At 52.0% G+C, this 16,525-nt stretch overlaps 37 non-coding genes and 31 pseudogenes across 37 annotated transcripts; all 68 read right to left on the reverse strand.

The window, feature by feature from the left end:
* Nucleotides 1–34: 34 nt before the first annotated feature.
* LOC143977073 (5S ribosomal RNA) lies at nt 35–153 on the reverse strand. Its single transcript, XR_013273358.1, has one exon. It is a non-coding gene; the product is annotated as a 5S ribosomal RNA (ribosomal RNA).
* Nucleotides 154–262: 109 nt separating this feature from the next.
* On the reverse strand, nt 263–381 carry LOC143977954 (5S ribosomal RNA; annotated as a pseudogene).
* Nucleotides 382–491: 110 nt separating this feature from the next.
* Nucleotides 492–610, reverse strand: LOC143978354 (5S ribosomal RNA; annotated as a pseudogene).
* Nucleotides 611–719: 109 nt separating this feature from the next.
* LOC143978438 (5S ribosomal RNA) lies at nt 720–838 on the reverse strand (annotated as a pseudogene).
* A 109-nt stretch (nt 839–947) lies between these two features.
* On the reverse strand, nt 948–1,066 carry LOC143978628 (5S ribosomal RNA; annotated as a pseudogene).
* A 110-nt stretch (nt 1,067–1,176) lies between these two features.
* Nucleotides 1,177–1,295, reverse strand: LOC143976481 (5S ribosomal RNA). The gene has a single exon (XR_013272787.1). It is a non-coding gene; the product is annotated as a 5S ribosomal RNA (ribosomal RNA).
* A 109-nt stretch (nt 1,296–1,404) lies between these two features.
* On the reverse strand, nt 1,405–1,523 carry LOC143977444 (5S ribosomal RNA). The gene has a single exon (XR_013273722.1). It is a non-coding gene; the product is annotated as a 5S ribosomal RNA (ribosomal RNA).
* Nucleotides 1,524–1,632: 109 nt separating this feature from the next.
* Nucleotides 1,633–1,751, reverse strand: LOC143979116 (5S ribosomal RNA; annotated as a pseudogene).
* A 109-nt stretch (nt 1,752–1,860) lies between these two features.
* Nucleotides 1,861–1,979, reverse strand: LOC143978118 (5S ribosomal RNA; annotated as a pseudogene).
* Nucleotides 1,980–2,089: 110 nt separating this feature from the next.
* On the reverse strand, nt 2,090–2,208 carry LOC143978214 (5S ribosomal RNA; annotated as a pseudogene).
* A 109-nt stretch (nt 2,209–2,317) lies between these two features.
* On the reverse strand, nt 2,318–2,436 carry LOC143977554 (5S ribosomal RNA). Its single transcript, XR_013273829.1, has one exon. It is a non-coding gene; the product is annotated as a 5S ribosomal RNA (ribosomal RNA).
* A 109-nt stretch (nt 2,437–2,545) lies between these two features.
* On the reverse strand, nt 2,546–2,664 carry LOC143978760 (5S ribosomal RNA; annotated as a pseudogene).
* A 109-nt stretch (nt 2,665–2,773) lies between these two features.
* LOC143980112 (5S ribosomal RNA) lies at nt 2,774–2,892 on the reverse strand. Its single transcript, XR_013274255.1, has one exon. It is a non-coding gene; the product is annotated as a 5S ribosomal RNA (ribosomal RNA).
* Nucleotides 2,893–3,001: 109 nt separating this feature from the next.
* LOC143977762 (5S ribosomal RNA) lies at nt 3,002–3,120 on the reverse strand (annotated as a pseudogene).
* Nucleotides 3,121–3,229: 109 nt separating this feature from the next.
* On the reverse strand, nt 3,230–3,348 carry LOC143979878 (5S ribosomal RNA). The gene has a single exon (XR_013274094.1). It is a non-coding gene; the product is annotated as a 5S ribosomal RNA (ribosomal RNA).
* A 110-nt stretch (nt 3,349–3,458) lies between these two features.
* On the reverse strand, nt 3,459–3,577 carry LOC143977395 (5S ribosomal RNA). The gene has a single exon (XR_013273676.1). It is a non-coding gene; the product is annotated as a 5S ribosomal RNA (ribosomal RNA).
* A 110-nt stretch (nt 3,578–3,687) lies between these two features.
* LOC143976740 (5S ribosomal RNA) lies at nt 3,688–3,806 on the reverse strand. Its single transcript, XR_013273036.1, has one exon. It is a non-coding gene; the product is annotated as a 5S ribosomal RNA (ribosomal RNA).
* Nucleotides 3,807–3,915: 109 nt separating this feature from the next.
* LOC143978922 (5S ribosomal RNA) lies at nt 3,916–4,034 on the reverse strand (annotated as a pseudogene).
* Nucleotides 4,035–4,143: 109 nt separating this feature from the next.
* On the reverse strand, nt 4,144–4,262 carry LOC143978098 (5S ribosomal RNA; annotated as a pseudogene).
* A 110-nt stretch (nt 4,263–4,372) lies between these two features.
* On the reverse strand, nt 4,373–4,491 carry LOC143978979 (5S ribosomal RNA; annotated as a pseudogene).
* Nucleotides 4,492–4,600: 109 nt separating this feature from the next.
* Nucleotides 4,601–4,719, reverse strand: LOC143977555 (5S ribosomal RNA). The gene has a single exon (XR_013273830.1). It is a non-coding gene; the product is annotated as a 5S ribosomal RNA (ribosomal RNA).
* Nucleotides 4,720–4,827: 108 nt separating this feature from the next.
* LOC143976499 (5S ribosomal RNA) lies at nt 4,828–4,946 on the reverse strand. The gene has a single exon (XR_013272804.1). It is a non-coding gene; the product is annotated as a 5S ribosomal RNA (ribosomal RNA).
* Nucleotides 4,947–5,055: 109 nt separating this feature from the next.
* Nucleotides 5,056–5,174, reverse strand: LOC143976996 (5S ribosomal RNA). Its single transcript, XR_013273284.1, has one exon. It is a non-coding gene; the product is annotated as a 5S ribosomal RNA (ribosomal RNA).
* A 109-nt stretch (nt 5,175–5,283) lies between these two features.
* Nucleotides 5,284–5,402, reverse strand: LOC143977442 (5S ribosomal RNA). The gene has a single exon (XR_013273720.1). It is a non-coding gene; the product is annotated as a 5S ribosomal RNA (ribosomal RNA).
* A 109-nt stretch (nt 5,403–5,511) lies between these two features.
* On the reverse strand, nt 5,512–5,630 carry LOC143977155 (5S ribosomal RNA). The gene has a single exon (XR_013273440.1). It is a non-coding gene; the product is annotated as a 5S ribosomal RNA (ribosomal RNA).
* A 109-nt stretch (nt 5,631–5,739) lies between these two features.
* Nucleotides 5,740–5,858, reverse strand: LOC143976675 (5S ribosomal RNA). Its single transcript, XR_013272972.1, has one exon. It is a non-coding gene; the product is annotated as a 5S ribosomal RNA (ribosomal RNA).
* A 109-nt stretch (nt 5,859–5,967) lies between these two features.
* LOC143977135 (5S ribosomal RNA) lies at nt 5,968–6,086 on the reverse strand. The gene has a single exon (XR_013273420.1). It is a non-coding gene; the product is annotated as a 5S ribosomal RNA (ribosomal RNA).
* A 109-nt stretch (nt 6,087–6,195) lies between these two features.
* On the reverse strand, nt 6,196–6,314 carry LOC143977222 (5S ribosomal RNA). The gene has a single exon (XR_013273504.1). It is a non-coding gene; the product is annotated as a 5S ribosomal RNA (ribosomal RNA).
* Nucleotides 6,315–6,423: 109 nt separating this feature from the next.
* On the reverse strand, nt 6,424–6,542 carry LOC143976883 (5S ribosomal RNA). Its single transcript, XR_013273175.1, has one exon. It is a non-coding gene; the product is annotated as a 5S ribosomal RNA (ribosomal RNA).
* A 110-nt stretch (nt 6,543–6,652) lies between these two features.
* LOC143977108 (5S ribosomal RNA) lies at nt 6,653–6,771 on the reverse strand. Its single transcript, XR_013273393.1, has one exon. It is a non-coding gene; the product is annotated as a 5S ribosomal RNA (ribosomal RNA).
* A 108-nt stretch (nt 6,772–6,879) lies between these two features.
* On the reverse strand, nt 6,880–6,998 carry LOC143976523 (5S ribosomal RNA). The gene has a single exon (XR_013272827.1). It is a non-coding gene; the product is annotated as a 5S ribosomal RNA (ribosomal RNA).
* A 109-nt stretch (nt 6,999–7,107) lies between these two features.
* LOC143979424 (5S ribosomal RNA) lies at nt 7,108–7,226 on the reverse strand (annotated as a pseudogene).
* A 110-nt stretch (nt 7,227–7,336) lies between these two features.
* Nucleotides 7,337–7,455, reverse strand: LOC143980093 (5S ribosomal RNA). The gene has a single exon (XR_013274238.1). It is a non-coding gene; the product is annotated as a 5S ribosomal RNA (ribosomal RNA).
* Nucleotides 7,456–7,564: 109 nt separating this feature from the next.
* Nucleotides 7,565–7,683, reverse strand: LOC143977685 (5S ribosomal RNA; annotated as a pseudogene).
* A 110-nt stretch (nt 7,684–7,793) lies between these two features.
* Nucleotides 7,794–7,912, reverse strand: LOC143980075 (5S ribosomal RNA). Its single transcript, XR_013274220.1, has one exon. It is a non-coding gene; the product is annotated as a 5S ribosomal RNA (ribosomal RNA).
* Nucleotides 7,913–8,022: 110 nt separating this feature from the next.
* Nucleotides 8,023–8,141, reverse strand: LOC143976886 (5S ribosomal RNA). The gene has a single exon (XR_013273177.1). It is a non-coding gene; the product is annotated as a 5S ribosomal RNA (ribosomal RNA).
* A 110-nt stretch (nt 8,142–8,251) lies between these two features.
* Nucleotides 8,252–8,370, reverse strand: LOC143977550 (5S ribosomal RNA). The gene has a single exon (XR_013273825.1). It is a non-coding gene; the product is annotated as a 5S ribosomal RNA (ribosomal RNA).
* A 109-nt stretch (nt 8,371–8,479) lies between these two features.
* Nucleotides 8,480–8,598, reverse strand: LOC143976419 (5S ribosomal RNA). The gene has a single exon (XR_013272727.1). It is a non-coding gene; the product is annotated as a 5S ribosomal RNA (ribosomal RNA).
* Nucleotides 8,599–8,708: 110 nt separating this feature from the next.
* On the reverse strand, nt 8,709–8,811 carry LOC143979880 (5S ribosomal RNA; annotated as a pseudogene).
* A 109-nt stretch (nt 8,812–8,920) lies between these two features.
* LOC143977305 (5S ribosomal RNA) lies at nt 8,921–9,039 on the reverse strand. Its single transcript, XR_013273590.1, has one exon. It is a non-coding gene; the product is annotated as a 5S ribosomal RNA (ribosomal RNA).
* A 109-nt stretch (nt 9,040–9,148) lies between these two features.
* Nucleotides 9,149–9,267, reverse strand: LOC143978705 (5S ribosomal RNA). The gene has a single exon (XR_013273969.1). It is a non-coding gene; the product is annotated as a 5S ribosomal RNA (ribosomal RNA).
* Nucleotides 9,268–9,376: 109 nt separating this feature from the next.
* LOC143977086 (5S ribosomal RNA) lies at nt 9,377–9,495 on the reverse strand. The gene has a single exon (XR_013273371.1). It is a non-coding gene; the product is annotated as a 5S ribosomal RNA (ribosomal RNA).
* A 109-nt stretch (nt 9,496–9,604) lies between these two features.
* On the reverse strand, nt 9,605–9,723 carry LOC143978608 (5S ribosomal RNA; annotated as a pseudogene).
* A 327-nt stretch (nt 9,724–10,050) lies between these two features.
* Nucleotides 10,051–10,153, reverse strand: LOC143979785 (5S ribosomal RNA; annotated as a pseudogene).
* A 109-nt stretch (nt 10,154–10,262) lies between these two features.
* LOC143978257 (5S ribosomal RNA) lies at nt 10,263–10,381 on the reverse strand (annotated as a pseudogene).
* A 109-nt stretch (nt 10,382–10,490) lies between these two features.
* Nucleotides 10,491–10,609, reverse strand: LOC143976616 (5S ribosomal RNA). Its single transcript, XR_013272916.1, has one exon. It is a non-coding gene; the product is annotated as a 5S ribosomal RNA (ribosomal RNA).
* Nucleotides 10,610–10,718: 109 nt separating this feature from the next.
* LOC143977031 (5S ribosomal RNA) lies at nt 10,719–10,837 on the reverse strand. Its single transcript, XR_013273317.1, has one exon. It is a non-coding gene; the product is annotated as a 5S ribosomal RNA (ribosomal RNA).
* A 109-nt stretch (nt 10,838–10,946) lies between these two features.
* LOC143979164 (5S ribosomal RNA) lies at nt 10,947–11,065 on the reverse strand (annotated as a pseudogene).
* A 326-nt stretch (nt 11,066–11,391) lies between these two features.
* On the reverse strand, nt 11,392–11,510 carry LOC143977763 (5S ribosomal RNA; annotated as a pseudogene).
* A 109-nt stretch (nt 11,511–11,619) lies between these two features.
* Nucleotides 11,620–11,738, reverse strand: LOC143979883 (5S ribosomal RNA). The gene has a single exon (XR_013274095.1). It is a non-coding gene; the product is annotated as a 5S ribosomal RNA (ribosomal RNA).
* Nucleotides 11,739–11,848: 110 nt separating this feature from the next.
* LOC143977396 (5S ribosomal RNA) lies at nt 11,849–11,967 on the reverse strand. The gene has a single exon (XR_013273677.1). It is a non-coding gene; the product is annotated as a 5S ribosomal RNA (ribosomal RNA).
* A 110-nt stretch (nt 11,968–12,077) lies between these two features.
* Nucleotides 12,078–12,196, reverse strand: LOC143976741 (5S ribosomal RNA). The gene has a single exon (XR_013273037.1). It is a non-coding gene; the product is annotated as a 5S ribosomal RNA (ribosomal RNA).
* Nucleotides 12,197–12,305: 109 nt separating this feature from the next.
* Nucleotides 12,306–12,424, reverse strand: LOC143978923 (5S ribosomal RNA; annotated as a pseudogene).
* A 109-nt stretch (nt 12,425–12,533) lies between these two features.
* On the reverse strand, nt 12,534–12,652 carry LOC143978099 (5S ribosomal RNA; annotated as a pseudogene).
* Nucleotides 12,653–12,762: 110 nt separating this feature from the next.
* On the reverse strand, nt 12,763–12,881 carry LOC143978980 (5S ribosomal RNA; annotated as a pseudogene).
* A 109-nt stretch (nt 12,882–12,990) lies between these two features.
* On the reverse strand, nt 12,991–13,109 carry LOC143977307 (5S ribosomal RNA). Its single transcript, XR_013273592.1, has one exon. It is a non-coding gene; the product is annotated as a 5S ribosomal RNA (ribosomal RNA).
* Nucleotides 13,110–13,218: 109 nt separating this feature from the next.
* Nucleotides 13,219–13,337, reverse strand: LOC143978717 (5S ribosomal RNA). Its single transcript, XR_013273970.1, has one exon. It is a non-coding gene; the product is annotated as a 5S ribosomal RNA (ribosomal RNA).
* A 109-nt stretch (nt 13,338–13,446) lies between these two features.
* LOC143977087 (5S ribosomal RNA) lies at nt 13,447–13,565 on the reverse strand. Its single transcript, XR_013273372.1, has one exon. It is a non-coding gene; the product is annotated as a 5S ribosomal RNA (ribosomal RNA).
* Nucleotides 13,566–13,674: 109 nt separating this feature from the next.
* LOC143978609 (5S ribosomal RNA) lies at nt 13,675–13,793 on the reverse strand (annotated as a pseudogene).
* A 327-nt stretch (nt 13,794–14,120) lies between these two features.
* LOC143979786 (5S ribosomal RNA) lies at nt 14,121–14,223 on the reverse strand (annotated as a pseudogene).
* A 109-nt stretch (nt 14,224–14,332) lies between these two features.
* On the reverse strand, nt 14,333–14,451 carry LOC143978258 (5S ribosomal RNA; annotated as a pseudogene).
* Nucleotides 14,452–14,560: 109 nt separating this feature from the next.
* On the reverse strand, nt 14,561–14,679 carry LOC143977032 (5S ribosomal RNA). The gene has a single exon (XR_013273318.1). It is a non-coding gene; the product is annotated as a 5S ribosomal RNA (ribosomal RNA).
* Nucleotides 14,680–14,788: 109 nt separating this feature from the next.
* Nucleotides 14,789–14,907, reverse strand: LOC143979165 (5S ribosomal RNA; annotated as a pseudogene).
* Nucleotides 14,908–15,234: 327 nt separating this feature from the next.
* Nucleotides 15,235–15,353, reverse strand: LOC143977445 (5S ribosomal RNA). The gene has a single exon (XR_013273723.1). It is a non-coding gene; the product is annotated as a 5S ribosomal RNA (ribosomal RNA).
* A 109-nt stretch (nt 15,354–15,462) lies between these two features.
* On the reverse strand, nt 15,463–15,581 carry LOC143977945 (5S ribosomal RNA; annotated as a pseudogene).
* Nucleotides 15,582–15,690: 109 nt separating this feature from the next.
* Nucleotides 15,691–15,809, reverse strand: LOC143978993 (5S ribosomal RNA; annotated as a pseudogene).
* Nucleotides 15,810–16,135: 326 nt separating this feature from the next.
* Nucleotides 16,136–16,254, reverse strand: LOC143979295 (5S ribosomal RNA; annotated as a pseudogene).
* Nucleotides 16,255–16,363: 109 nt separating this feature from the next.
* Nucleotides 16,364–16,482, reverse strand: LOC143978675 (5S ribosomal RNA; annotated as a pseudogene).
* Nucleotides 16,483–16,525: the final 43 nt, after the last annotated feature.

Below are 16,525 nucleotides of genomic sequence, written 5' to 3' on the forward strand. Positions count from 1 at the left end.
GCAGGTCGCCAAAGCCAACAACATAATGGAAAAAAGCCGACGGCACCTGGTATTCCCAGGCGGTCTCCCATCCAGGTACTAACCAGGCCCGACCCTGCTTAGCATCCGAGATCAGACGAGATCGAGCGCATTCAGTGTGATGTGGCCGTAGGCGATCTTGCCCCCTACTTACAACTCTCTTGACAAAAGCCAAGGTGGTCACCTCGGGCAATCGAGAGGAAAAATACAGCAGGTCGCCAAAGCCAACAACATGATGGAAAAAAACCTACGGCACCTGGTTTTCCCAGGCGGTCACCCATCCAGGTTCTAACCAGGCCCGACCCTGCTTAGCATCCGAGATCAGACGAGATCGAGCGCATTCAGAGTGATGTGGCCGTAGGAGAGTTTTTCACACTACTTACAACTCTCTTGACAAAAGCCAAGGTGGTCACCTCGGGCAATCGAGAGGAAAAATACAGCAGGTCGCCAAAGCCAACAACATAATGGAAAAAAGCCTACGGCACCTGGTATTCCCAGGCGGTCTCCCATCCAGGTACTAACCAGGCCCGACCCTGCTTTGCATCCGAGATAAGACGAGATCGAGCGCATTCAGGGTGATGTGGCCGTAGCCGATCTTGTACCCTACTTACAACTCTCTTGACAAAAGCCAAGGTGGTCACCTCGGGCAATCTAGAGGAAAAATACAGCAGGTCGCCAAAGCCAACAACATAATGGAAAAAAGCCTACGGCACCTGGTATTCCCAGGCGGTCTCCCATCCAGGTACTAACCAGGCCCGACTCTGCTTAGCATCCAAGATCAGACGAGATCGAGCGCATTTAGGGTGATGTGGCCGTAGGTGATCTTGCACCCTACTTACAACTCTCTTGACAAAAACCAAGGTGGTCACCTCGGGCAATCGAAAGGAAAAATACAGCAGTTCGCCAAAGCCAACAACATAATGGAAAAAAGCCTACGGCACCTGATATTCCCAGGCGGGATCCCATCCAGGTACTAACCAGGCCCGACCCTGCTTAGCATCCGAGATCAGACAAGATCAAGCGCATTCAGGGTGATGTGGCCGCAGGCAATCTTTGCACCCTACTTACAACTCTCTTGACAAAAGCCAAGGTGGTCACCTCGGGCAATCGAGAGGAAAAATACAGCAGGTCGCCAAAGCCAACAACATAATGGAAAAAGACCTGCGGCACCTGGTATTCCCAGGCGGTCTCCCATCCAGGTACTAACCAGGCCCGACCCTGCTTAGCATCCGAGATCAGACGAGATCGAGCGCATTCAGGGTGATATGGCCATAGGCAATCTTGCAGCCTACTTACAACTCTCTTGACAAAAGCCAAGGTGGTCACCTCGGGCAATGGAGAGGAAAAATACAGCAGGTCGGTAAAGCCAACAGCATAAGGGAAAAAAGCCTACGGCACCTGGTATTCCCAGGCGGTCTGCCATCCAGGTACTAACCAGGCCCGACCCTGCTTAGCATCCGAGATCAGACGAGATCGAGCGCATTCAGGGTGATGTTGCCGTAGGTGATCTTACACCCTACTTACAACTCTCTTGACAAAAGCCAAGGTGGTCACCTCGGGCAATCGAGAGGAAAAATACAGCAGGTCGCCAAAGCCAACAACATAATGAAAAAAAGCCTACGGCACCTGGTATTCCCAGGCGGTCTACCATCCAGGTACTAATCAGGCCCGACCCTGCTTAGCATACGAGATGAGACGAGATCGAGCGCATTCAGGGTGATGTGGCGGTAGGCGATCTTGCATCCTACTTACAACTCTCTTGACAAAAGCCAAGGTGGTTACCTCGGGCAATTGAGAGGAAAAATACAGTAGGTCGCCAAAGCCAACAACATAATGGAAAAAAGCCTACGGCACCTGGTACTCCCAGGCGGTCTCCCATGCAGGTACTAACCAGGCCCGACCCTGCTTAGCATCCGAGATCAAACAAGATCAAGCGCATTCAGGGTGATGTGGCCGTAGGCGATCTTGCACCCTACTTACAACTCTCTTGAGAAAAGCCAAGGTGGTCACCTTTGGGCAATCGAGAGGAAAAATACAGCAGGTCGCCAAAGCCAACAACATAATGGAAAAAAGCCTACGGCACCTGGTATTCCCAGGCGGTCTCCCATCCAGGTACTAACCAGGCCAGACCCTGCTTAGCATCTGAGATCAGACGAGATCGAGTGCATTCAGGGTGATGTGGCTGTAGGCGATCTTGCACCCTACTTACAACTCTCTTGACAAAAGCCAAGGTGGTCACCTCGGGCAATCAAAAGGAAAAATACAGCAGGTCGCCAAAGCCAACAACATAATGGAAAAAAGCCTACGGCACCTGGTATTCCCAGGCGGTCTCCCATCCAGGTACTAACCAGGCCCGACCCTGCCTAGCATCCGAGATCAGACGAGATCGAGCGCATTCAGGGTGATGTGGCTGTAGGCGATCTTGCACCCTACTTACAACTCTCTTGACAAAAGCCAAGGTGGTCACCTCGGGCAATAGAGAGGAAAAATACAGCAGGTCGCCAAAGCCAACAACATAATGGAAAAAAGCCTACGGCACCTGGTATTCCCAGGCGGTCTCCCATCCAGGTACTAACAAGGCCTGACCCTGTTTAGCATCCGAGATCAGACGAGATCGAGCGCATTCAGGGTGATGTGGCTGTAGGCGATCTTCCACCCTACTTACAACTCTCTTGACAAAAGCCAAGGTGGTCACCTCGGGCAATCGTGAGGAAAAATACAGCAGGTCGCCAAAGCCAACAACATAATGGAAAAAAGCCTACGGCACCTGGTATTCCGAGGCGGTCTCCCATCCAGGTACTAACCAGGCCCGACCCTGCTTAGCATCCGAGATCAGACGAGATCGAGCGCATTCAGGGTGATGTGGCCGTAGGCGATCTTGCACCCTACTTACAACTCTCTTGACAAAAGCCAAGGTGGTCACCTCGGGCAAACAAGAGGAAAAATACAGCAGGTCGCCAAAGCCAACAACATAATGGAAAAAAGCCTACGGCACCTGGTATTCCCAGGCGGTCTCCCATCCAGATACTAACCAGGCCCGACCCTGCTTAGCATCCGAGATCAGAGGAGATCGAGCAAATTCAGGGTGATGTGGCCGTAGGCGATCTTGCACCCTACTTACAACTCTCTTGACAAAAGCCAAGGTGGTCACCTCGGGCAATCGAGAGGAAAAATACAGCAGGTCACCAAAGCCAACAACATAATGGAAAAAAGCCTACGGCACCTGGTATTCCCAGGCGGTCTCCCATCCAGGTACTAACCAGGCCCGACCCTGCTTAGCATCCGAGATCAGACGAGATCAAGCGCATTCAGGGTGATGTGGCCGTAGGCGATTTTGCACCCTACTTACAACTCTCTTGACAAAAGCCAAGGTGGTCACCTTTGTGAAATCGAGAGGAAAAATACAGCAGGTCGCCAAAGCCAACAACATAACGGAAAAAAGCCTACGGCACCTGGTATTCCCAGGCGGTCTCCCATCCAGGTACTAACCAGGCCCGACCCTGCTTAGCATCCGAGATCAGATGAGATCAAGCGCATTCAGGGTGATGTGATCGTAGGTGATCTTGCACCCTACTTACAACTCTCTTGACAAAAGCCAAGGTGGTCACCTTTGGGCAATCGAGAGGAAAAATACAGCAGGTCGCCAAAGCCAACAACATAACGGAAAAAAGCCTACGGCACCTGGTATTCCCAGGCGGTCTCCCATCCAGGTACTAACCAGGCCCGACCCTGCTTAGCATCCGAGATCAGACGAGATCAAGCGCATTCAGGGTGATGTGGCCATAAGCAATCTTGCCCCCTACTTACAACTCTCTTGACAAAAGCCAAGGTGGTCACCTCAGGCAAACGAGAGGAAAAATACAGCAGGTCGCCAAAGCCAACAACATAATGGAAAAAAGCCTACGGCACCTGGTATTCCCAGACGGTCTCCCATACAGGTACTAACCAGGCCCGACCCTGCTTAGCATCCGAGAACAGACGAGATCGAGCGCATTCAGGGTGATGTGTGCGTAGGCGATCTTGCACCCTACTTACAACTCTCTTGACAAAAGCCAAGGTGGTCACCTCGGGCAAACGAGAGGATAAATACAGCAGGTCGCCAAAGCCAACAACATAATGAAAAAAAGCCTATAGCACCTGGTATTCCCAGGCGGTCTCCCATCCAGGTACTAACCAGGCCCGACGCTGCTTAGCATCCGAGATCAGACGAGATCAAGCGCATTCAGGGTGATGTGGCCGTAGGCGATCTTGCACCCTACTTACAACTCTCTTGAGAAAAGCCAAGGTGGTCACCTTTGGGCAATCGAGAGGAAAAATACAGCAGGTCGCCAAAGCCAACAACATAATGGAAAAAGGCCTACGGCACCTGGTATTCCCAGGCGGTCTCCCATCCAGGTACTAACCAGGCCAGACCCTGCTTAGCATCTGAGATCAGTCGAGATCGAGCGCATTCAGGGTGATGTGGCTGTAGGCGATCTTGCACCCTACTTACAACTCTCTTGACAAAAGCCAAGGTGGTCACCTCGGGCAATCGAGAGGAAAAATACAGCAGGTCGCCAAAGCCAACAACATAATGGAAAAAAGCCTACGGCACCTGGTATTCCCAGGCGGTCTCCCATCCAGGTACTAACCAGGCCCGACCCTGCCTAGCATCCGAGATCAGACGAGATCGAGCGCATTCAGGGTGATGTGGCTGTAGGCGATCTTGCACCCTACTTACAACTCTCTTGACAAAAGCCAAGGTGGTCACCTCGGGCAATCGAGAGGAAAAATACAGCAGGTCGCCAAAGCCAACAACATAATGGAAAAAGCCTACGGCACCTGGTATTCCCAGGCGGTCTCCCATCCAGGTACTAACCAGGCCCGACCCTGCTTAGCATCCGAGATCAGACGAGATCGAGCGCATTCAGGGTGATGTGGCTGTAGGCGATCTTCCACCCTACTTACAACTCTCTTGACAAAAGCCAAGGTGGTCACCTCGGGCAATGGAGAGGAAAAATACAGCAGGTCGCCAAAGCCAACAACATAATGGAAAAAAGCCTACGGCACCTGGTATTCCGAAGCGGTCTCCCATACAGGTACTAACCAGGCCCGACCCTGCTTAGCATCCGAGATCAGACGAGATCGAGCGCATTCAGGGTGATGTGGCCGTAGGCGATCTTGCACCCTACTTACAACTCTCTTGACAAAAGCCAAGGTGGTCACCTCGGGCAATCAAGAGGAAAAATACAGCAGGTCGCCAAAGCCAACAACATAATGGAAAAAAGCCTACGGCTCCTGGTATTCCCAGGCGGTCTCCCATCCAGATACTAACCAGGCCCGACCCTGCTTAGCATTCGAGATCAGATGAGATCGAGCAAATTCAGGGTGATGTGGCCGTAGGCGATCTTGCACCCTACTTACAACTCTCTTGACAAAAGCCAAGGTGGTCACCTCGGGCAATCGAGAGGAAAAATACAGCAGGTCGCCAAAGCCAACAACATAATGGAAAAAAGCCTACGGCACCTGGTATTCCCAGGCGGTCTCCCATCCAGGTACTAACCAGGCCCGACCCTGCTTTGCATCCGAGATCAGACGAGATCGAGCGTATTCAGGGTGATGTGGCTGTAGGCAATCTTGCACACTACTTACAACTCTCTTGACAAAAGCCAAGGTGGTCACCTCAGGCAAACGAGAGGAAAAATACAGCAGGTCGCCAAAGTCAACAACATAATGGAAAAAAGCCTACGGCACCTGGTATTCCCAGGTGGTCTCCCATCCAGGTACTAACCAGGCCCGACCCTGCTTAGCATCCGAGGTCAGACGAGATCGAGCGCATTCAGGGTGATGTGGCTGTAGGCGATCTTGCACCCTACTTACAACTCCCTTGACAAAAGCCAAGGTGATCACCTCGGGCAATCGAGAGGAAAAATACAGCAGGTCGCCAAAGCCAACAACATAATGGAAAAAAGCCTACGGCACCTGATATTCCCAGGCGGTCTCCCATCCAGGTACTAAGCAGGCCCGACCCTGCTTAGCATCCGAGATCAGATGAGATCGAGCGCATTCCAGGTGATGTGGCCGTAGGCGATCTTGCACCCTACTTACAACTCTCTTGACAAAAGCCAAGGTGGTCACCTCGGGCAATCGAGAGGAAAAATACAGCAGGTCGCCAAAGCCAACAACATGATGGAAAAAAGCCTACGGCACCTAGTATTCCCAGGCGGTCTCCCATCCAGGTACTAACCAGGCCCGACCCTGCTTAGCATCCGAGATCAGACGAGATCGAGCGCATTCAGGGTGATGTGGCGGTAGGCGATCTTGCACCCTACTTACAACTCTCTTGACAAAAGCCAAGGTGGTCACCTCGGGCAATAGAGAGGAAAAATACAGCAGGTCGCCAAAGCCAACAACATAATGGAAAAAAGCCTACGGTACCTGGTATTCCCAGGCGGTCACCCATCCAGGTACTAACCAGGCCCGACCCTGCTTAGCATCTGAGATCAGACGAGATCGAGCGCATTCAGGGTGATGTGGCCGTAGGCGATCTTGCACCCTACTTACAACTCTCTTGACAAAAAGCCAAGGTGGTCACCTCGGGCAATCGAGAGGAAAAATACAGCAGGTCACCAAAGCCAACAACATAATGGAAAAAAGCCTACGGCACCTGGTATTCCCAGGCGGTCTACCATCCAGGTACTAACCAGGCCCAACCCTGCTTAGCATCCGAGATCAGACGAGACCAAGCGCATTCAGGGTGATGTGGCCGTAGGCGATCTTACACCCTACTCACAACTCTCTTGACAAAAGCCAAGGTGGTCACCTCGGGCAATGGAGAGGAAAAATACAGCAGGTCGCCAAAGCCAACAACATAATGGAAAAAGCCTACGGCACCTGGTATTCCCAGGCGGTCTCCCATCCAGGTACTAACCAGGCCCAACCCTGCTTAGCATCCGAAATCAGACGAGATCGAGCACATTCAGGGTGATGTGGCCGTAGGCGACATTGCACCCTACTTACAACTCTCTTGACAAAAGCCAAGGTGGTCACCTCGGGCAATGGAGAGGAAAAATACAGCAGGTCGCCAAAGCCAACAACATAATGGAAAAAAGCCTATGGCACCTGGTATTCCCAGGTTGTCTCCCATCCAGGTACTAACCAGGCGTGACCCTGCTTAGCATCCGAGATCAGACGAGATTGAGCGCATTCAGGGTGATGTGGCCGTAGGCGATCTTGCACCCTACTTACAACTCTCTTGACAAAAGCCAAGGTGGTCACCTCGGGCAATTCGATAGGAAAAATACAGCAGGTCGCCAAAGCCAACAACATAATGGAAAAAAGCCTACGGCACCTGGTATTCCCAGGCGGTCTCCCATCCAGATACTAACCAGGCCCGACCCTGCTTAGCATCCGAGATCAGACGAGATCGAGTGCATTCAGGGTGATGTGGCCGTAAGCGTTCTTGCACCCTACTTACAACTCTCTTGACAAAAGCCAAGGTGGTCACCTCGGGCAATCGAGAAGAAAAATACAGCAGGTCGCCAAAGCCAACAACATAATGGAAAAAAGCCTACGGCATATGGTATTCCCAGGCGGTCTCCCATCCAGGTACTAACCAGGCCCGACCCTGCTTAGCATCCGAGATCAGACGAGATCGAGCGCATTCAGGGTGATGTGGCCGTAGGCGATCTTGCACCCTACTTACAACTCTCTTGACAAAAAGCCAAGGTGGTCACCTCGGGCAATCGAAAGGAAAAATACAGCAGGTCGCCAAAGCCAACAACATAATGGAAAAAAGCCTACGGCACCTGGTATTCCCAGGCGGTCTACCATCCAGGTACTAACCAGGCCCGACCCTGCTTAGCATCCGAGATCAGACGAGATCGAGCGCATTCAGGGTGATGTGGCCGTAGGCGATATTGCACCCTACTTACAACTCTCTTGACAAAAGCCAAGGTGGTCACCCTTGGGCAATAGAGAGGAAAAATACAGCAGGTCGCCAAAGCCAACAACATAATGGAAAAAAGCCTACGGTACCTGGTATTCCCAGGCGGTCACCCATCCAGGTACTAACCAGGCCCGACCCTGCTTAGCATCTGAGATCAGACGAGATCGAGCGCATTCAGGGTGATGTGGCCGTAGGCGATCTTGCACTCTACTTACAACTCTCTTGACAAAAAGCCAAGGTGGTCACCTCGGGCAATCGAGAGGAAAAATACAGCAGGTCGCCAAAGCCAACAACATAATGGAAAAAAGCCTACGGCACCTGGTATTCCCAGGGGGTCTCCCATCCAGGTACTAACCAGGCCCAACCCTGCTTAGCATCCGAGATCAAACGAGATCGAGCGCATTCAGGGTGATGTGGCCGTAGGCGACATTGCACCCTACTTACAACTCTCTTGACAAAAGCCAAGGTGGTCACCTCGGGCAATCGAGAGGAAAAATACAGCAGGTCGCCAAAGCCAACAACATAATGGAAAAAAGCCTACGGCACCTGGTATTCCCAGGCGGTCTCCCATCCAGGTACTAACCAGGCGCGACCCTGCTTAGCATCCGAGATCAGACGAGATCGAGCGCATTCAGGGTGATGTGGCCATAGGCGATCATTGCACCCTACTTATAACTCTCTTGAAAAAAGCCAAGGTGGTCACCTCGGGCAATCGAGAGGAAAAATACAGCAGGTCGCCAAAGCCAACAACATAATGGAAAAAAGCCTACGGCACCTGGTATTCCCAGGCGGTCTCCCATCCAGGTACCAACCAGGCGCGACCCTGCTTAGCATTCGAGCGCATTCAGGGTGATGCGGCCGTAGGCAATCTTGCACCCTACTTACCACTCTCTTGACAAAAGCCAAGGTGGTCACCTCGGGCAATCGAGAGGAAAAATACAGCAGGTCGCCAAAGCCAACAACATAATGAAAAAATAAATACGGCACCTGGTATTCCCAGGCGGTCTCCCATCCAGGTACTAACCAGGCCCGACCCTGCTTAGCATCCGAGATCAGACGAGATCGAGCGCATTCAGGGTGATGTGGCCGTAGGCGACCTTGCACCCTACTTACAACTCTCTTGACAAAAGCCAAGGTGGTCACCTCAGGCAATCGAGAGGAAAAATACAGCAGGTCGCCAAAGCCAACAACATAATGGAAAAAAGCCTACGGCACCTGGTATTCCCAGGCGGTCTCCCATCCAGGTACTAACCAGGCACGACCCTGCTTAGCATCCGAGATCAGACGAGATCGAGCGCATTCAGGGTGATGTGGCCGTAGGCGATCTTGCACCCTACTTACAACTCTCTTGACAAAAGCCAAGGTGGTCACCTCGGGCAATCGAGAGGAAAAATACAGCAGGTCGCCAAAGCCAACAACATAATGGAAAAAAGCCTACGGCACCTGGTATTCCCAGGCGGTCTCCCATCCAGATACTAACCAGGCCCAACCCTGCTTATCATCCGAGATCAGACGAGATCGAGTGCATTCAGGGTGATGAGGCCGTAAGCGATCTTGCACCCTACTTACAACTCTTTTGACAAAAGCCAAGGTGGTCACCTCGGGCAATCGAGAGGAAAAATACAGCAGGTCGCCAAAGCCAACAACATAATGGAAAAAAGCCTACGGCACCAGGTATTCCCAGGCGGTCTCCCATGCAGGTACTAACCAGGCCCGACTCTGCTTAGCATCCGAGATCAGATGAGATTGCGCGCTTTTAGGGTGATGTGGCCGTAGGCCATCTTGCACCCTACTTACAACTCTCTTGACAAAAGCCAAGGTGGTCACCTCGGGCAATCGAGAGGAAAAATACAGCAGGTCGCCAAAGCCAACAACATAATGGAAAAAAGCCTACAGCACCTGGTATTCCCAGGCAGTCTCCCATCCAGGCCCGACCCTGCTTAGCATCCGAGATCAGATGAGATCGAGCGCATTCAGGGTGATGTGGCCATAGGCGATCATTGCACCCTACTTATAACTCTCTTGACAAAAGCCAAGGTGGTCACCTCGGGCAATCGAGAGGAAAAATACAGCAGGTCGCCAAAGCCAACAACATAATGGAAAAAAGCCTACGGCACCTGGTATTCCCAGGCGGTCTCCCATCCAGGTACTAACCAGGCGCGACCCTGCTTAGCATCCGAGCGCATTCAGGGTGATGCGGCCGTAGGCAATCTTGCACCCTACTTACAACTCTCTTGACAAAAGCCAAGGTGGTCACCTCGGGCAATCGAGAGGAAAAATACAGCAGGTCGCCAAAGCCAACAACATAATGAAAAAATAAATACGGCACCTGGTATTCCCAGGCGGTCTCCCATCCAGGTACTAACCAGGCCCGACCCTGCTTAGCATCAGAGATCAGACGAGATCGAGCGCATTCAGGGTGATGTGGCCGTAGGCGACCTTGCACCCTTCTTACAACTCTCTTGACAAAAGCCAAGGTGGTCACCTCGGGCAATCGAGAGGAAAAATACAGCAGGTCGCCAAAGCCAACAACATAATGGAAAAAAGCCTACGGCACCTGGTATTCCCAGGCGGTCTCCCATCCAGGTACTAACCAGGCGCGACCCTGCTTAGCATCCGAGATCAGACGAGATCAAGCGCATTCAGGGTGATGTGGCCGTAGGCGATCTTGCACCCTACTTACAACTCTCTTGACAAAAGCCAAGGTGGTCACCTCGGGCAATCGAGAGGAAAAATACAGCAGGTCGCAAAAGCCAACAACATAATGGAAAAAAGCCTACGGCACCTGGTATTCCCAGGTGGTCTCCCATCCAGATACTAACCAGGCCCAACCCTGCTTATCATCCGAGATCAGACGAGATCGAGTGCATTCAGGGTGATGAGGCCGTAAGCGATCTTGCACCCTACTTACAACTCTTTTGACAAAAGCCAAGGTGGTCACCTCGGGCAATCGAGAGGAAAAATACAGCAGGTCGCCAAAGCCAACAACATAATGGAAAAAAGCCTACGGCACCTGGTATTCCCAGGCGGTCTCCCATGCAGGTACTAACCAGGCCCGACTCTGCTTAGCATCCGAGATCAGATGAGATTGCGCGCTTTTAGGGTGATGTGGCTGTAGGCCATCTTGCACCCTACTTTCAACTCTCTTGACAAAAGCCAAGGTGGTCACCTCGGGCAATCGAGAGGAAAAATACAGCAGGTCGCCAAAGCCAACAACATAATGGAAAAAAGCCTACAGCACCTGGTATTCCCAGGCAGTCTCCCATCCAGGCCCGACCCTGCTTAGCATCCGAGATCAGACGAGATCGAGCGCATTCAGGGTGATGTGGCCGTAGGCGATCTTGCACCCTACTTACAACTCTCTTGACAAAAGCCAAGGTGGTCACCTCGGGCAAACAAGAGGAAAAATACAGCAGGTCGCCAAAGCCAACAACATAATGGAAAAAAGCCTACGGCACCTGGTATTCCCAGGCGGTCTCCCATCCAGATACTAACCAGGCCCGACCCTGCTTAGCATCCGAGATCAGAGGAGATCGAGCAAATTCAGGGTGATGTGGCCGTAGGCGATCTTGCACCCTACTTACAACTCTCTTGACAAAAGCCAAGGTGGTCACCTCGGGCAATCGAGAGGAAAAATACAGCAGGTCACCAAAGCCAACAACATAATGGAAAAAAGCCTACGGCACCTGGTATTCCCAGGCGGTCTCCCATCCAGGTACTAACCAGGCCCGACCCTGCTTAGCATCCGAGATCAGACGAGATCAAGCGCATTCAGGGTGATGTGGCCGTAGGCGATCTTGCACCCTACTTACAACTCTCTTGACAAAAGCCAAGGTGGTCACCTTTGTGAAATCGAGAGGAAAAATACAGCAGGTCGCCAAAGCCAACAACATAACGGAAAAAAGCCTACGGCACCTGGTATTCCCAGGCGGTCTCCCATCCAGGTACTAACCAGGCCCGACCCTGCTTAGCATCCGAGATCAGATGAGATCAAGCGCATTCAGGGTGATGTGATCGTAGGTGATCTTGCACCCTACTTACAACTCTCTTGACAAAAGCCAAGGTGGTCACCTTTGGGCAATCGAGAGGAAAAATACAGCAGGTCGCCAAAGCCAACAACATAACGGAAAAAAGCCTACGGCACCTGGTATTCCCAGGCGGTCTCCCATCCAGGTACTAACCAGGCCCGACCCTGCTTAGCATCCGAGATCAGACGAGATCAAGCGCATTCAGGGTGATGTGGCCATAAGCAATCTTGCCCCCTACTTACAACTCTCTTGACAAAAGCCAAGGTGGTCACCTCAGGCAAACGAGAGGAAAAATACAGCAGGTCGCCAAAGCCAACAACATAATGGAAAAAAGCCTACGGCACCTGGTATTCCCAGACGGTCTCCCATACAGGTACTAACCAGGCCCGACCCTGCTTAGCATCCGAGAACAGACGAGATCGAGCGCATTCAGGGTGATGTGTGCGTAGGCGATCTTGCACCCTACTTACAACTCTCTTGACAAAAGCCAAGGTGGTCACCTCGGGCAAACGAGAGGATAAATACAGCAGGTCGCCAAAGCCAACAACATAATGAAAAAAAGCCTATAGCACCTGGTATTCCCAGGCGGTCTCCCATCCAGGTACTAACCAGGCCCGACGCTGCTTAGCATCCGAGATCAGACGAGATCAAGCGCATTCAGGGTGATGTGGCCGTAGGCGATCTTGCACCCTACTTACAACTCTCTTGAGAAAAGCCAAGGTGGTCACCTTTGGGCAATCGAGAGGAAAAATACAGCAGGTCGCCAAAGCCAACAACATAATGGAAAAAGGCCTACGGCACCTGGTATTCCCAGGCGGTCTCCCATCCAGGTACTAACCAGGCCAGACCCTGCTTAGCATCTGAGATCAGTCGAGATCGAGCGCATTCAGGGTGATGTGGCTGTAGGCGATCTTGCACCCTACTTACAACTCTCTTGACAAAAGCCAAGGTGGTCACCTCGGGCAATCGAGAGGAAAAATACAGCAGGTCGCCAAAGCCAACAACATAATGAAAAAATAAATACGGCACCTGGTATTCCCAGGCGGTCTCCCATCCAGGTACTAACCAGGCCCGACCCTGCTTAGCATCCGAGATCAGACGAGATCGAGCGCATTCAGGGTGATGTGGCCGTAGGCGACCTTGCACCCTACTTACAACTCTCTTGACAAAAGCCAAGGTGGTCACCTCAGGCAATCGAGAGGAAAAATACAGCAGGTCGCCAAAGCCAACAACATAATGGAAAAAAGCCTACGGCACCTGGTATTCCCAGGCGGTCTCCCATCCAGGTACTAACCAGGCACGACCCTGCTTAGCATCCGAGATCAGACGAGATCGAGCGCATTCAGGGTGATGTGGCCGTAGGCGATCTTGCACCCTACTTACAACTCTCTTGACAAAAGCCAAGGTGGTCACCTCGGGCAATCGAGAGGAAAAATACAGCAGGTCGCCAAAGCCAACAACATAATGGAAAAAAGCCTACGGCACCTGGTATTCCCAGGCGGTCTCCCATCCAGATACTAACCAGGCCCAACCCTGCTTATCATCCGAGATCAGACGAGATCGAGTGCATTCAGGGTGATGAGGCCGTAAGCGATCTTGCACCCTACTTACAACTCTTTTGACAAAAGCCAAGGTGGTCACCTCGGGCAATCGAGAGGAAAAATACAGCAGGTCGCCAAAGCCAACAACATAATGGAAAAAAGCCTACGGCACCAGGTATTCCCAGGCGGTCTCCCATGCAGGTACTAACCAGGCCCGACTCTGCTTAGCATCCGAGATCAGATGAGATTGCGCGCTTTTAGGGTGATGTGGCCGTAGGCCATCTTGCACCCTACTTACAACTCTCTTGACAAAAGCCAAGGTGGTCACCTCGGGCAATCGAGAGGAAAAATACAGCAGGTCGCCAAAGCCAACAACATAATGGAAAAAAGCCTACAGCACCTGGTATTCCCAGGCAGTCTCCCATCCAGGCCCGACCCTGCTTAGCATCCGAGATCAGATGAGATCGAGCGCATTCAGGGTGATGTGGCCATAGGCGATCATTGCACCCTACTTATAACTCTCTTGACAAAAGCCAAGGTGGTCACCTCGGGCAATCGAGAGGAAAAATACAGCAGGTCGCCAAAGCCAACAACATAATGGAAAAAAGCCTACGGCACCTGGTATTCCCAGGCGGTCTCCCATCCAGGTACTAACCAGGCGCGACCCTGCTTAGCATCCGAGCGCATTCAGGGTGATGCGGCCGTAGGCAATCTTGCACCCTACTTACAACTCTCTTGACAAAAGCCAAGGTGGTCACCTCGGGCAATCGAGAGGAAAAATACAGCAGGTCGCCAAAGCCAACAACATAATGAAAAAATAAATACGGCACCTGGTATTCCCAGGCGGTCTCCCATCCAGGTACTAACCAGGCCCGACCCTGCTTAGCATCAGAGATCAGACGAGATCGAGCGCATTCAGGGTGATGTGGCCGTAGGCGACCTTGCACCCTTCTTACAACTCTCTTGACAAAAGCCAAGGTGGTCACCTCGGGCAATCGAGAGGAAAAATACAGCAGGTCGCCAAAGCCAACAACATAATGGAAAAAAGCCTACGGCACCTGGTATTCCCAGGTGGTCTCCCATCCAGATACTAACCAGGCCCAACCCTGCTTATCATCCGAGATCAGACGAGATCGAGTGCATTCAGGGTGATGAGGCCGTAAGCGATCTTGCACCCTACTTACAACTCTTTTGACAAAAGCCAAGGTGGTCACCTCGGGCAATCGAGAGGAAAAATACAGCAGGTCGCCAAAGCCAACAACATAATGGAAAAAAGCCTACGGCACCTGGTATTCCCAGGCGGTCTCCCATGCAGGTACTAACCAGGCCCGACTCTGCTTAGCATCCGAGATCAGATGAGATTGCGCGCTTTTAGGGTGATGTGGCTGTAGGCCATCTTGCACCCTACTTTCAACTCTCTTGACAAAAGCCAAGGTGGTCACCTCGGGCAATCGAGAGGAAAAATACAGCAGGTCGCCAAAGCCAACAACATAATGGAAAAAAGCCTACAGCACCTGGTATTCCCAGGCAGTCTCCCATCCAGGCCCGACCCTGCTTAGCATCCGAGATCAGACGAGATCGAGCGCATTCAGGGTGATGTGGCCATAGGCGATCATTGCACCCTACTTACAACTCTCTTGACAAAAGCCAAGGTGGTCATCTCGGGCAATCGAGAGGAAAAATACAGCAGGTCGCCAAAGCCAACAACATAATGGAAAAAAGCCTACGGCACCTGGTATTCCCAGGCGGTCTCCCATCCAGATACTAACCAGGCCCAAACCTGCTTATCATCCGAGATCAGACGAGATCGAGTGCATTCAGGGTGATGTGGCCGTAAGCGATCTTGCACCCTACTTACAACTCTTTTGACAAAAGCCAAGGTGGTCACCTCGGGCAATCGAGAGGAAAAATACAGCAGGTCGCCAAAGCCAACAACATAATGGAAAAAAGCCTACGGCATCTGGTATTCCCAGGCGGTCTCCGATCCAAGTACTAACCAGGCCCGACCCTGCTTAGCATCCGAGATCAGACGAGATCGAGCGCATTCAGGGTGATGTGGCCGTAGGCAATCTTGCACCCTACTTACAACTCTCTTGACAAAAGCCAAGGTGGTCACCTCGGGCAATCGAGAGGAAAAATACAGCAGGTCGCCAAAGCCAACAACATAATGGAAAAAAGCCTACGGCACCTGGTATTCCCAGGCTGTCTCCCATGCAGGTACTAACCAGGCCCGACCCTGCTTAGCATCCGAGATCAGATGAGATTGCGCGCTTTTAGGGTGATGTGGCCGTAGGCCATCTTGCACCCTACTTACAACTCTCTTGACAAAAGCCAAGGTGGTCACCTCGGGCAATCGAGAGGAAAAATACAGCAGGTCGCCAAAGCCAACAACATAATGGAAAAAAGCCTACAGCACCTGGTATTCCCAGGCAATCTCCCATCCAGGCCCGACCCTGCTTAGCATCCGAGATCAGACGAGATCGAGCGCATTCAGGGTGATGTGGCCATAGGCGATCTTGCACCCTACTTACAACTCTCTTGACAAAAGCCAAGGTGGTCACCTCGGGCAAACGAGAGGAAAAATACAGCAGGTCGCCAAAGCCAACAACATAATGGAAAAAAGCCTATGGCACCTGGTATTCCAAGGCGGTCTCCGATCCAGTTACTAACCAGGCCCGACCCTGCTTATCATCCGAGATCAGACGAGATCGAGCGCATTCAGGGTGATGTGGCCGTAGGCGATCTTGCACCCTACTTACAACTCTCTTGACAAAAGCCAAGGTGGTCACCTCGGGCAATCGAGAGGAAAAATACAGCAGGTCGCCAAAGCCAACAAAATAATGGAAAAAAGCCTACGGCACCTGGTATTCCCAGGCGGAATCCCATCCAGGTACTAACCAGGCCCGACCCTGCTTAGCATCCGAGATCAGACGATATCGAGCGCATTCAGGGTGATGTGGCTGTAGGCAATCTCCCACCCTACTTACAACTCTCTTGACAAAAGCCAAGGT

Source organism: Lithobates pipiens, unplaced genomic scaffold (genome assembly GCF_037356315.1).
Source record: "Lithobates pipiens isolate NorthernLeopardFrog02 unplaced genomic scaffold, aLitPip1_a1.2 Scaffold_13, whole genome shotgun sequence".
Classification (NCBI taxonomy): Eukaryota; Metazoa; Chordata; class Amphibia; order Anura; family Ranidae; genus Lithobates; species Lithobates pipiens.